General features: G+C 37.5%; 1 protein-coding gene across 3 annotated transcripts in view; it reads right to left on the bottom strand.

Annotated features, from left to right (window-relative positions):
- The window catches only part of LOC133659013 (sodium/myo-inositol cotransporter-like), a 61,922-nt gene extending 46,851 nt beyond the window's left edge, over window positions 1-15,071 (bottom strand). For all 3 annotated transcript variants that reach the window (XM_062061630.1, XM_062061622.1, XM_062061640.1), the window contains exon 1: window positions 14,649-15,071. The gene's annotated coding sequence lies outside the window, so the exon portion shown is untranslated. The remainder of the gene's footprint in view (window positions 1-14,648) is intronic.
- Between the last annotated feature and the right edge of the window lie 589 nt (window positions 15,072-15,660).

Below are 15,660 nucleotides of genomic sequence, written 5' to 3'. Positions count from 1 at the left end.
CAGCGTGCCGGCCCAGTCACATAATATATGCGGCTTTTACACACACATGTGGGAATGCAAGGCATACTTGATCAACAGCCATGCAGGTCACACTGAGGGTGGCCGTATAAACAACTTTAACACTGTTACAAATATGCGCCACACTGTGAACCCACACCAAACAAGAATGACAAACACATTCCGGGAGAACATCCGCACCGTAACACAACATAAACACAACAGAACAAATACCCAGAGCCCCTTGCAGCACTAACTCTTCCGGGACGCTACAATATACACCCCCGCTACCCCCTACCCCAAAACACCGCCACCCCCAACCCCGCCCACCTCAACCTCCTTATGCTCTCTCAGGGAGAGCATGTCCCAAATTCCAAGCTGCTGTTTTGAGGCATGTTAAAAAAAATAATGCACTTTGTAACTTCAATAATAATAAATATGGCAGTGCCATGTTGGCATTTGTTTCCATAACTTGAGTTGATTTATTTTGGAAAACCTTGTTACATTGTTTAATGCATCCAGCGGGGCATCACAACAAAATTAGGCATAATAATGTGTTAATTCCACGACTGTATACAGTATATCGGTATTGGTTGATATCGGTATCGGTAATTAAGAGTTGGACAATATCGGCATATCGGATATCGGCAAAAATTAATAAAATTAATCCCATTACCTGCATTGTTAGTTGCTTCTAACGAGCAGTTTAAAAAAAAATCTAGAATGCACAGAAAAGGCAAATACGTGTGTTCTTGGCTCACTTAAGAATTGTGAATAATGGGCAAAATTTCAAAAAAAGTGCAGTTAATAGAGGATAATGCGACACAACAAGCAAGAGAGAGCAGGATACAAGAAGCAATGCTAAGCTAGCTTTAATGTAAAGTAGTGAATGAAGCAAGAATAAACAATAGCAAGTAGATTAATACATCTAGAAAAAAATCTACAGGAACTAATGAAATGACGCAATACATTACAGCATATGTCAGCAGCCGATGGAGGAGAAAACCTACGTGTTTTAAAATGATACTATTTTAATTCTATAGGCCAAATAACATACTTCATGATATACAGTATTATGATATCGCAGTGACGCAATCCCTAATTTCAATAAATCCTGAGCAAAAAATTGGAGAGGCACTTTTTTGCGCATATTGAAATCTTAAATTCCGTATAACCCCAAAAAGGAACACATTCCAAATAAAGAGTTGCTCTGCACACATAAACACACACACACACACACACACACTGTGTTGGCGGACACATTCAGAAGAAGAATTTGCTGCAGAGTGCAACACAGTGGGCGCTCACACGTGAGGTCTCTCTTTGCTTGCACAGGTGTTGTTTTTAATAGAAATGATTTGCTTTGCTGGCCTCAAAGATTTGGAAGCCCAGAGCAGGATTAGAGTAGAAACAACAACTACACAGTGTTGATGCAACAAACTGTGGCTGGCAATACAGAAACATGATATGTGTTAATGGTGCTGTCTTTTCATTGGTTGTGGGTCAAACACATATTGTACGTCACACTGTCCATCCTAAAAGCTAATATGGAAATGTTTTGCCTTGACGAACTTAATGTTCAGTTTTACTTCAAAAATATTCTGTAGTATTCAACATACATTCATTTATTTGTGGTGGTCCACCATTAATACATTTGGACTGCCACAAAAAGATTTGTTTCGCTCATAAACACAACATAACTGTCATGACGGGGGGGGGTCGCAGCTTGCTGCGAAGTTTGTTCTCCCGGGATGCAAACGGACTTTTCCGGACAAGGGTAGCGGGTAGGAACATATTTATTAATCTAACTACAAAATAACAGGCAAAAACTCTCTTAACTGTGGCATGAAATAAACAAGACTTACGTAGAGGGTTGCGTGACAATAGCGTGAAGCAAACAACTAGCATAAACTATAGCATAGCAAGAAACAAACAACTAACAAAACTATGGCATGGAACAACTATGAAACTGTGGCATGGAACAACTAACATGAACTATGGCATAGAACAACATGAAACTGTGGCATGAAACCAATAATGACGCCAGGCCGACTGACTGGCAAAGGTGGGCTTAAATCATGTCTCTTGATTGGAAACAGGTGCGTGTCCCGAACACCAGAGGCAGGTGAAAATCATAAGTCGCCATGGTAACTAAAACAAACAAGGGTGCACAAAAACATGAACAATGGAGTCTAAATCTAACAGAACATAACAAAAACATGATCCGGACCACGGATCATGACAATAACCACTGTGAATGTTCCAAATCTCTACAGTAGATGGTATTGTAACTCTGCTTATAAACACACTTAGGGCCAGATCTACTAAAAAATCCAAACACCACATGCTAAACAACGAGTGCAAACTATAAAATTTGGTATAGTATTACATCATGTGCAATTATAAAGTGGTGCAGACCGCCTTATTTAGATGAGGTGTACTACTAGCTGTGGCCATTGAAACACTAATTTCCCTCCACATGCGCTCTCTAACCTGTGTGCAATGTTGTTGAACAAGCAGCACACATCTACAATCTGCAATGTAGAATCGCAATCAAGTCAACAGACAACATTTTTAGCTCGCTGGCGCACTCTGCAGAGAGGTTGTGTACCATCACAACACATATATATGCGTCCGAAATGATCCAACCGCAAGAAAATGCATATTGCAATTTTTATTTTCCATAACTGATATATATTATATTACTGCCGTGTGTTGTGCCTCGGTGTGCATTGTTTACTCAAAATGCCGGACATTTGAGGCATTTAAGAAACTCCGCCCTGACAGCTCCGCAAAAGATGTCCGGTGAAAAGAGGACATATGGTCAGTCTATCGTAGCCCATTAGCTGCTAGCATGCCGCTAACGGGCTACGATAGACTGACCATACGTCCTCTTTTCACCGGACATGTCCTCTTTTGCGGGGCTGTCAGGGCGGAGTTTCTTAAATGCCTCAAATGTCCGGCATTTTGAGTTAGGGTTGCGTGTATTTTCAATGTACGTTCAGGGTTAAGAAGGGGTTAAAAACAAAACTAATTGTGCGAGCAGCAGCATTGGTGAGGGAGGGGCAGAGACAGAGAGAGCGAGAGAGTTATGATAAACGCGCATGCGTCGCCAGGCTCTGCTTTTTATCCATAGATTTATCAGATTAAATTTTTTATTATCTATAGCAGGGGTGTCAAAAGTGTGCCCCGGAGGCCATTTGCGGCCCACAGCTAATGTTTTAAAGGCCCACGGCACATTCTAAAAATACTATTAAAATAAACAAAAACATAACAAAAGTGAAATAAAAAAGCTTGAAAGGTTAAATGTAATTTAGAAAAAGTTGCAATGTTGACTAATAAAACAAAGCTGTTTTTTTTTCTTTCAAACTGTCATTGCTCAAAACATATTGAATCAAAATCAATGTTATTATGAATTATTGACCTATCCAAAGTTCCGATTACTTCACATCAAATATTCCACCAAGAAAAATATTTTTGGTGGAAGATTTTGCAAATTTGGTAAATAAATAACCCAAAATTGTATATTTTGTTGTTTTCTTACTGTACCGAAAATGAACCGAACCGTGACCTCTAAACCGAGGTACGTACCGAACCGACATTTTTGTGTATCGTTACACCCCTAGTGTATAATCAACGTTGTATCAATGTCTCGTGCCTGCTGGGTGTGGCCCTAAACCACCGTGTGGAGTGTGCAGTACTCTGGAAAACACTACACTGTATATACTCCTGAACAAAATCTTCAGCCTGGAGGAAATTGTACAAGTTTTGTGCGTCGGTGGATTGTAACCTGATTGTAAGAAGAGCATCAAAACACGAGACAAAAATAGGAGCAAGATCCAACGTTCGGTTTTTGAACGTGCACAGGATTGTTGAACTGCACAGGTATCACGCTGAGATGGGACACAGTAAAGACCGTGAATTTGTAATTTTTCAAAAGATCCTGAGGGTTACGAAACAAAAAGTCAACTAGTGGAAGGATCTGACAGGCTTTGAAGACACATGGCCCACATGAAGGAACACAGCCCACTCAGCATAAGATGGCATACAGTACACATTGTTTAAAGATGCAGCTTCAGGTTGTATCAGCTGGTGTCTGCATGATTATGTGCAGATGTTGCAGCAATTAATGCAAAATGACTTTATACAATGCAAATTGTTTGCCACTTGCCAAGATTTAACATTTTATTTCTAGAAATTGTCCTAGTTTTAAGAGCTATTCATTATTTTTAGTCATTGACTGTACATCATAATCTTAATTTTAGAATGAGTAAATGACATGTTGTATTATCTAGTTTAAAAATTAAAAAGTTGAGGAAAAGTCTATTTAAATAAGACATTTTGCTTTTCCCGACATATAAAATATTGTTTAAAGGTTCTGCAACATCCCCAGGATGCTTAATTTAAGAATTGCAAGTTGAATAATGCTTGTTTGCAGAATAAAATAGTTACTGTATTTTTCGGACTATAAATCGCTCCGGAGTATAAGTCGCACCGGACGAAAATGCATAATAAAGAAGGAAAAAAACATATATAAGTCGCATTTTTGGGGGAAATTTATTTGATAAAACCCAACACCAAGAATAGACATTTGAAAGGCAATTTAAAATAAATAAAGAATAGTGAACAACAGGCTGAACAAGTGTACGTTATATGACGCATAAATAACCAACTGAGAACGTGCCTGGTATGTTAACGTAACATATTATGGTAAGAGTCATTCATATAACTACAGTGTTTCCCATTAACTGCCAAGATACCTGTGGCGGTGGGGGCGTGGCTATGGGCGTGGTCACCATGACATCATCGAGTAATTTGCATAATTTTCTCTAAAAAGGCTCAAAAAATGTATACTTACTAATTAATAATAACAGTTTTGTTTTAAACGTCCATCCATCCATCCATTTTACAGTATAATTACAACACTTTATGTACATATTTATATACAGATTTGAACAATAAGTTATTCACTGAAATATATTTATTAATTGTGGTTCTTACAAAAAATATATCTTATAAAATATAAAAGCTAAAATGTCTCAAAGCTCTGCCCCTTTAATTAGTGCATACTAAACAATTTAACTTTAGCCTACTACTACAACAATATCATTTACCAGCAACATAAAGTGAAACAGAGGCAGAGGTGTCCTGCCACAGTCAGTAACAAATAAACAGAAAACAGTAGTGGTGGTAGATAGACACAGAGCTTCATCAAACATCTGATCCACTGAACAAAGAGCTCCAAAAATCTTGAACTTTAGACTGCCATCAGTTTTACTCCCTACACTTAACCATGTGTTTCCTACTGCCTGCAGACTTTGCACCCTTTGTTATATACACATGTTGTGTTACTAATATAAATACATTTAATAAAGTCAAATACACTTCTCTTTTGAAAAGTAAATCTGAACAGCCGATATGGGCATCTACATCAACTATATGATTTACCTGAGAAGCTGGAGAGGACAAAAAAAAAATATATATATATATATATATATATATTTATTTTTTATTTATTTTATTTTATTTTTTTATTTGTGGCGGACGTAATTCTTTCGTGGCGGGCCGCCACTAATAAATGAATGTGTGGGAAACCCTGAACTATAACATATAGAACATGCTATGAGAACGTGCCTGGTATGTTAACGTAACATATTATGGTAAGAGTCATTCAAATAACTATAACATATAGAACATGCTATACGTTTACCAAACAATCTGTCACTCCTAATCGCTAAATCCCATGAAATCTTATACGTCTAGTCTCTTACGTGAATGAGCTAAATAATATTATTTGATATTTTACGGTAATGTGTTAATCATTTCACACATAAGTCACTCCTGAGTATAAGTCGCACCCCCGGTACAAACTATGAATAAAACTGCGACTTATAGTCCGAAAAATACGGTAGTAGTGTGAATCTCCGACAGAAAAGGCCACACTTAAATTCAAATTTGGACTTTTTATGGTCTCAAAACTTTGACTAATAAACAATCTGTTTCAGTTTGAGTACAGTTTTGAATTAATTGCTGAATCTTGTTTTTTTCCCCCCTCTTAGTCCTGTTTTCTTCTTGTTTTCCCATTTTGATGCTCTACTTACAATCTCATTACAATCCACCAGCGCAGAATGCAAATGCTTGTAATTTTCCTTTGGTCTTGAGCTTTTGTTCGGGAGTGTTCATTGTTATTATTATTACCGTGTACCATTATTGTGGTTGTGCTTTGCAGTGGTGGTTACTTTAAACACCATGCTGATTGCCTAGGAGGAATGTTTGTTTAACTGCCTTTTAGTGTGGCACGTATGTTTATTCTGGAGTTTCGGTGACTACAGACTGTACAGTTCCTTCCTTGCCCTATAAAGCAGTGTTTTTCAACCTTTTTTGAGCCAAGGCACATTTTTTGCGTTTAAAAAATCCCGAGGCACACCAACAGCAGAAATCATTAAAAAACTAAATTTAGTTGACAGTAAAAAGTCGTTGTCGCAATTGTTGGAAATGAATTTAAACCATAACCAAGCATGCATCAATATAGCTCTTGTCTCAAAGTAGGTGTACTGTCACCACCTGTCACATCACGCCCTGACTTATTTGGAGTTGTTTGCTGTTTTCCTGTGTGTAGTGTTTTAGTTCTTATCTTGCGCTCCTATTTTGGTGGCTTTTTCTCTTTTTTTGCTATTTTCCTGTAGCAGTTTCATGTCTTCCTTTGAGTGATATTTCCCGCATCTACTTTGTTTTAGCAATCAAGAATATTTTTGTTGTTTTTATCCTTCTTTGTGGGGACATTGTTGATTGTCATGTCATGCTCGGATGTACATTGTGGATGCCATCTTTGCTCCACAGTAAGTCTTTGCTGTCGTCCAGCATTCTGCTTTTGTTTACTTTGCAGCCAGTTTTTTGATTGAAACTTTTATTAGTAGATTGCACAGTACAGTACATAGTCCGTGCAATTGACCACTAAATGTTAACACCCAAATAAGTTTTTCAACTTGTTTAAGTCGGGGTCCACGTTAATCAATTCATGGTAAGTGGTAGTTCAGTTGTAGTTTCATTCTGCATAGCCTTCCCTAAGCTTCAATGCCTTTTCTTAAAGGGACTCACCTTTTGTTTATTTTTGGTTTAAGCATTAGACACCTTTTTGCCTGCACACTGCCTCCCGCTGTTCCCGACATCTACAAAGCAATTAGCTGCCTGCTGCCACCTACTGATATGGAAGAGTATTACACGGTTACTCTGCCGAGTTCTAGACAGCACCGACACTCAACAACACATCATTTGCAGACTATAATTAATGGTTTGCAGAAAATATTTTTACCCCAAATAGGTGAAATTAGATAATCTCCCACGGCACACCAGACTGTATCTCACGGCACACTAGTGTGCCGCGGCACAGTGGTTGAAAAACACTGCTACAAAGGACCAAGACAGTGACCCTTGCACTCCTTTAAGCAGTCCTTTAATAGCGACACAAAGTAAATGCAGCACATAAATTGAATCGGCATTCTCTTTAAAGCAAGGAGAGTGCTGGATTTAAAGGGATTAGAATGAAAGGATGGAACAGATGGCTCCAGTGTAAACATTCAGTGTTGATCACAATGGAAAAAGAAATCATGTCACCTCTCGTGAAACTACTTGGAGAACAGACTTGTTGGTACACTTAGGCCAATATTTCCCATTTAAGAGGAACTACACTTTTTTGGGTATTTGCCCATGATCTACAATGTGAGACAAGACGACACGTCTTTCCCTTTTATGTGCATTCTATATAGTAAACAACTGCAAGTAAAAATCGGCTAACAGTGCGGGTGATGGGGATACGATCGGTTCCGCCTATAACGCCCTCTAGAACCTCCAACACATTATGTACATGCTGTAAGTATGGATGTTATGTAGTAACAGGCACATTTGTAATAATAGTAATATTTACAGTGTTTTGGTCATTTTAATTGTTAGAATAATTTTATCTAAGTTATCACAAAAACTTTGTGTTTCAATGAGTTCCCAAGGAGAAGCAAAAGCACGTCTTTGAACCTACCATAAACTCCACTGTGTAGGGGGGAAGCAACATGAAGGTGTTTTTTTTTCTTTCATGTATTGTAATCAACAGAAAGATATTGTTTTAACCCAAGGACTACAAAGCGCAGAGAAGGCAGGATCTGCCCAAGTTCCAGACACCGCTTTTTTTAAACTCTTTTACGAACCTCTTTTTTAAAAGTATTTTACGAACCTTTCTTTGAACCGTTTTACGACCTTTTCTGTGAAGTGTTTACGACCTTTTCTTTTGAACTGTTCCGTAACCAAAGGCAACGCTGTTTACGACCCACGTCCCTTTGGAAGCAGCTGTTGCCATGTGGTCAGGGGAAGTCCAAATTAAGGAGGAGGCGTACAATCTTTTGCCAGAGCGTGCTGGAGACTGTTCAAGAGTACAGACCAGACGTTTCTCCTAAAATTGAATTCTGTCTCTGTTTTAATTCTTTGCTTCTTGTCTTGTTTAATAGATGTCATCAGTGTTTAAACCTGACATTAATAATGAACTGAATTTCTTTCCTGGGCGCAGTGATTTCTCTCTTCAATGTCAACAACAGTGAAGAGAGAACTTCCTGTGTTTGTTACCACTAATGACAGACTTTGTGAGCGCGATTATGTAGCACTATTTCAAATAAGAACATAGAACAGTGTCTTGCAATGTACTCTCTCACTAGGATGTAGAGATTGGTGGGATGGTTGTATCTTTCAGCACTCATTGAGCTACTTACTTCTGAATAATCCTCACTCTCCAGATTTAAAAATGTGTCCTCGCAATGTTTTTATGCTGTGTTTTATTTATTTTCAAAGTCAATCAACTTCTGGGCTTTGGTGCCACAACCTTCTACTATATAGGTGAGATGTATGATTTATGATCTAGCATTAACATATCCTGACTCAAAGGTAATATAGCAGCAACAGAAACGGCTCACGCTCCTTCTTTATTTTATGGCGGGTCACAACCATTGTTATTAGCAGCTCAAGCTAACTAGTAGATGGCTTGTGGTCGGAGGAACAGCTTTAGCATGTTCCTCGATGGTAGTTCTTAAAATAACGACGCTATAACTTGGTTAATATGCAGGTCACAACATGTAAATGGGGCATTGTTGGCGTTTTTTTAAATGGCTTTATAGGCACAATAGATGCATCCCAATTACCTGCATAGTTAGCCGCCTCTTACTAGCAGTTTTCTTCTAAGGAACACTGGTATCATATTTGTATATACTGTATCTGCTGAATTAGTTCTGTTGTTGTAGTCTCGACATTTCCCCACTCTCTCTTCTTTTTTCTTCTTTCCATCCCTTCCTGATGCGCCAAACACTAAATATATCCAAACATTTGATAAAGTGTAACACAAATAAGGCAACAAGAGAATAGTCCCACGCTTCTTTTTTTGTAAGGTAAATCTGTACAGCAGATATGGCCGTCGAGAACAACAACACTATTTGGCCATGTGGCTGGACAGGACCAGATAAAAAAAATACTCGCATATTTTCACTGTTTAAAATGCACACAAAGGGAAAGACATGTATGTTCTTGTCTTACATAGGAATTGTGAATGATGGACAAGATTCCAAGACTGTACAGTTTTCCCTTAATTGTGGTGTACGCATGGATTTTCGAAACCTGAGGAGATTTCGTTTTTATCGGTTACAGAGCCCTGACATATTGTAAAGATTAAAAAACAGGCATTGAGCAGTTTTGATTGTTATGTTACAGCCTTATTCCAAAATGGAATACATTCATTTTCGTCCCTTAAAAATTCTACAGACAATTTCCCATAATGACAATGTGAAAAGTTTGTTTTAATTTTGCAAAATTATTAAAACTAAGAAAAATGAAAAATCCCATGTACATAAGTATTCACAGCATTCGCTCAATACTTTGTTGATGCACCTTTGGCAGCAATTACAGCCTCAAGTCTTTTTGAATAGGATTCCACAAGCTTGGCACACCTATCTCTGGGCAGTTTCACCCATTCCTCTTTGCAGCACCTCTCAAGCTCCATCAGGTTGGATGGGAAGTGTTGGTTTCCCTCCAGGATGTCTCTGTACATTGTTGCCTTCATCTTAAGTCTAGTCAGGGAGGTGACCAAGAACCTGACGGTCACTCTGTCAGAGCTACAGCATTCCTCTGTGGAGAGGGGAGAACCTTCCAGAAGGACAACCATCTCTGCAGCAATTCACCAATCAGGCCTGTATGCTATAGTGGCCAGACAGAAGCCATTTCTTCGTAAAAAGTTGGTCAAAACGCACCTGAAAGACTTCCAGACCATGAGAAACTAAATTATCTGGTCTACTGAGACAAAGATCGAACTCTTTGTTGTGAATGCCAGGTGTCATGTTTGGAGGAAACCAGGCACCGCTCATCCCTACAGTGAAGCATGGTGGTGGCAGCATCGTGCTGTGGGGTTGTTTTTCAGCGGCAGGAATTGGGAGACTAGTCAGGATATAGGGAAACATGAATGCAGCAATTTACAGAGACATCCAGGGTGAAAACCAACGTTTCCCATCCAACCTGATGGAGCTTGAGAGGTGCTGCAAAGAGGAATGGGTGAAACTGCCCAGAGATAGGTGTGCCAAGCTTGTGGAATCCTATTCAAATAGACTTGAAGCTGTAACTGCTGCCAAAGGTGCATCAACAAAGTATTGAGCAAAGACTGTGAATACTTACCGTATTTTTCGGACTATAAGTCTCAGTTTTTTTCATAGTTTGGCCGGGGGTGCGACTTATACTCAGGAGCGACTTATGTGTGAAATTATTAACACATTACCGTAAAATATCAAATAATATTATTTAGCTCATTCACGTAAGAGACTAGACGTATAAGATTTCATGGGATTTAGCGATTAGGAGTGACAGATTGTTTGGTAAACGTATAGCATGTTCTATATGTTATAGTTATTTGAATGACTCTTACCATAATATGTTACGTTAACATACCAGGCACGTTCTCAGTTGGTTATTTATGCCTCATATAACGTACACTTATTCAGCCTTTTGTTCACTATTCTTTATTTATTTTAAAAATGCCCTTCAAATGTCTATTCTTGGTGTTGGGTTTATCAAATACATTTCCCCAAAAAATGCGACTTATACTCCAGTGCGACTTATATATGTTTTTTTCCTTCTTTATTACGCATTTTCGACCGGTGCGACTTATACTCCGGAGCGACTTATAGTCCGAAAAATACGGTAAGTACATGTTATTTTTTTAGTTTTGTATTTTTCATAAGTTTGCACATTATTAAAAAAAAAAATCACATTGTCATTATGAGGTATGGTGTGTCGAATTTTGAGGACAAAAATTATGTTTTTTTCCATTTTGGAATAGAAAAAGTGAAGCCCTGTGAAACTTTCCGTATGTACTGTATTTGTGTAGTGTGTTAGGATCATATTAACACACCACACACATGCTCGTCAACAAATGTGATCCAACAAAATCGAAGAAGAAGAAACATAGTACCGTATTTTTCGGAGTATAAGTCGCACCGGTCGAAAATGCATAATAAAGAAGGAAAAAAACATATATAAGTCGCACTGGAGTATAAGTCGCACTTTTGGGGGAAATTTATTTGATAAAACCCAACACCAAGAATAGACATTTGAAAGGCAATTTAAAATAAATGAAGAATAGTGAACAACAGGCTGAATAAGTGTACGTTATATGAGGCATAAATAACCAACAGAGAACGTGCCTGGTATGTTAACGTAACATATTATGGTAAGAGTCATTCAAATAACTATAACATATAGAACATGCTATACGTTTACCAAACAATCTGTCACTCCTAATCGCTAAATCCCATGAAATCTTATACGTCTAGTCTCTTACGTGAATGAGCTAGATAATATTATTTGATATTTTACGGTAATGTGTTAATAATTTCACACATAAGTCGCTCTTGAGTATAAGTCGCACCCCCGGCCAAACTATGAAAAAAACTGAGACTTATAGTCCGAAAAATACGGTACAGGTTATTTTTTTAGTTTTGTATTTTTCATAAGTTTGCACATTAATTAAAAAAAAAAAAATCACATTGTCATTATGAGGTATGGTGTGTCGAATTTTGAGGACAAAAATTACGTTTTTTTTCCACTTTGGAATGGAAAAACTGAAGCCCTGTGAAACTTTCCGTATGTACTGTATTTGTGTAGTGTGTTAGGATCATATTAACACACCACACACATGCTCGTCAACAAATGTGATCCAACAAAATCGAAGAAGAAGAAACATAGTACCGTATTTTTCGGAGTATAAGTCGCTCCGGAGTATAAGTCGCACCGGTCGAAAATGCATAATAAAGAAGGAAAAAAACATATATAAGTCGCACTGGAGTATAAGTCGCATTTTTGGGGGAAATTTATTTGATAAAACCCAACACCAAGAATAGACATTTGAAAGGCAATTTAAAATAAATAAAGAATAGTGAACAACAGGCTGAATAAGTGTACGTTATATGAGGCATAAATAACCAACTGAGAACGTGCCTGGTATGTTAACGTAACAAATAATGGTAAGAGTCATTCAAATAACTATAACATATAGAACATGCTATACGTTTACCAAACAATCTGTCACTCCTAATCGCTAAATCCCATGAAATCTTATACGTCTAGTCTCTTACGTGAATGAGCTAAATAATATTATTTGATATTTTTACGGTAATGTGTTAATATATGTATGTAGTATGTGGGCTCTGTACCGAGGATGTCGTTGTGGCTTGTACAGCCCTTTGAGACACTTGTGATTTAGGGCTATATAAATAAACATTGATTGATTGATTGATTGAATAATTTCACACATAAGTCGCTCCTGAGTATAAGTCGCACACCCGGCCAAACTATGAAAAAAACTGTGATTTATAGTCCGAAAAATACGGTATGTTCTCAACATAGTAGTCCCAAAGCTGTTTTTTAGCTTCCTGACGTCACAATACACAAAGCGACGACTCGGGCGGCGTGGGTTTTCCCCACAGACATGAAGCATTTTGGTCGGCGCCGGCCCGTTTCGACACTAGAAATCTGAGGAAGACAACAGCTAAGTTGTAACGAGACCGCATTACTAAATGATCCACGACAGGAGCCAACACACAAAGCAGGACCGGGAAACTGGGTCAAGTGGACCCTGGGAGAGGCAGCTCGAAAAGACACACAGATGCTACTTTCCTCCACATGCAAATGAGTGGGAGCGAGATGGATGGAGACACTCACGGCAATGGAAGAGGCGCTAAAATCAAAGCCTGCGAGAACAGCCGAGGTTCATCTGCATTTTCAATCAAGGGCGAGAGGGGAGGAGAAATCGGTGTAATGCGGCGAAGCGATGAAAGATGCAGAGAGATGGCGGAAAAGACAAGCTGACAAATGGAGGGAGACTGACTAGAAACACAGAATCCCGGAAGACCAACAGGAGGACGGGAGCCAGTAAGAGGAGACAAGATGGAGCCCAGTGTTGAATAATACAACTTTTTGAAGTTGCTGCAAAAAAAAAAAAAAAAAAAGAAAAAGATTTGATAGCTAAAACCGCACATGCTGACGGGAAACCAAATTGGCCCACATTTGTCACCAGGCGGAAACTCTGATCATCACATGCTTGGGAAAAACTCATTTTCAGCAGAGCGAGAGGGCGAAAATGTGGGCCAGTCGGGGCAGGCAAACCTAGCGCCCGCCAACCACCCGACACCTTATTTACACACTAATCCATCTTGTCTGCGGACAGCAAAACACACACACTCTCACACACTCTCACACAGACACACACACACACGTCCAGATGTCCACAAAGAAACACCAGCAACACCAACACCCGGGATAGAACTCATTAAATAAACCTTTAAATAATTACTTAAATGTGTCAATAATAAATAAATTCAACTGGAATAAAATGATACATGTGCAATTAAATGTCATAATTTACTGTAATATTTAGAGATGTCGATAAATGCTTTAAAATGTAATATCGGAAATGATCAGTATCGTTTTTTTTATTTTATTTTATTTTTATTAAATCAACTTAAAAAAACACAAGATACACTTACAATTAGTGCACCAACCCAAAAAACCTCCCTCCCCCATTTACACTCATTCACACAAAAGGGTTGTTTCTTTCTATTATTAATATTCTGGTTCCTACATTATATATCAATATATATCAATACAGTCTGCAAGGGATACAGTCCGTAAGCACACATGATTGTGCGTGCTGCTGGTCCACTAATAGTACTAACCTTTAACAGTTAATTTTACTCATTTTCATTAGTTACTAGTTTCTATGTAACTGTTTTTATATTGTTTTACTTTCTTTTTTATTTAAGAAAATGTTTTTAATTTATTTATCTTATTTTATTGTATTAATTTTTTTTAAAAAGGACCTTATCTTCACCATACCTGGTTGTCCAAATTAGGCATAATAATGTGTTAATTCCACGACTGTATATATCGGTATCGGATGATATCGGTATCGATTGATATCGGTATCGGTAATTAAGAGTTGGACAATATCGGAATATCGGCAAAAAGCCATTATCGGGCATTTGTTTGATTATTTTAACATTAGAAAATTCATTTATTTCACGATGTATTTAATTATTTCATGAACACGTGTCATTTATTTCATCTGTCAAACTCACCCATCAAAGTCAGGGGGCGGGGCTAAGGGAAATCTTGTCCAATGATTGCTGTGCTCCGAAAAGCCCGGAGGACTTCCCAAAACTGCTAAATCGGATGTACTCGTTCTTTTACGAGAGTTGGTGGTCAATATTCTACTGTAGAAAGTGGGACTTGCCAACCCAGGACGTGGAGTGGTTAAAATAAATACATTTACTGACGTTTTTGGAGTTATTACCGCACTTTTAGACGAAGATATCAACCACCGGTACTCCTGCGCTTCCTGGTTGAAGGGTTTCTCGGTTCCGCAGCTGAGCGGAAGTGGCGATTAACCAATCAGGTGTTAGGACCCGCCCACTGACTTTAACTACATGTTGACAAACATGTTCATTAAATAATGAATTAGACAAAATAATTAAATAAAACATAAAAAGTTGATTAAGTTATTTAGATATTAAAATATTTAAACAATTATGAGTGACACATTTAATTAAAATTGTATTTGACGCATTTAAGTAATTGTTTAAAGATGTATTTATTTAATTCTGTCACCCTGACCTGGGTGTTGGACTAAAAGGGCTGTTAAACAAAAACATTGATATCTGCATCTTACAAATCTATTCATTAAATCAAGGATGGATTAAATAATGAATTAAACAAAATAATTACATTGTGGAATAATTACATAAAACATGAACTAGCTCATTAAATTATTTAACTATTGAAATAAATATTTACAATTATATATACAATTATTAATGACATATTTAGCTATAATTTTAATTGACACATTTAAGTATTTTTTTTAAAATATATGTTGGACTAACAGGGCTGTTAAATATACAATGAAATCAGCATCTTACAAATATATTTATTATAACCATAATATAATGAATTAAAGAAAAAAAATTAAATTGTGGAATGGTAAAACATTCAACAGTTCATTACATTATTTAAGTATTGAAATAAACTGTTTTAAAATGATTGATGTTTAATTATAATTTTAATTATTGAGATGTTTAAGTAATTTTTGAA

Source organism: Entelurus aequoreus, linkage group LG01 (genome assembly GCF_033978785.1).
Source record: "Entelurus aequoreus isolate RoL-2023_Sb linkage group LG01, RoL_Eaeq_v1.1, whole genome shotgun sequence".
Taxonomy (NCBI): Eukaryota; Metazoa; Chordata; class Actinopteri; order Syngnathiformes; family Syngnathidae; genus Entelurus; species Entelurus aequoreus.
The sequence above is the reverse complement of the archived record's forward strand: the minus strand, read 5'-3'. Positions and strand labels throughout refer to the sequence as shown.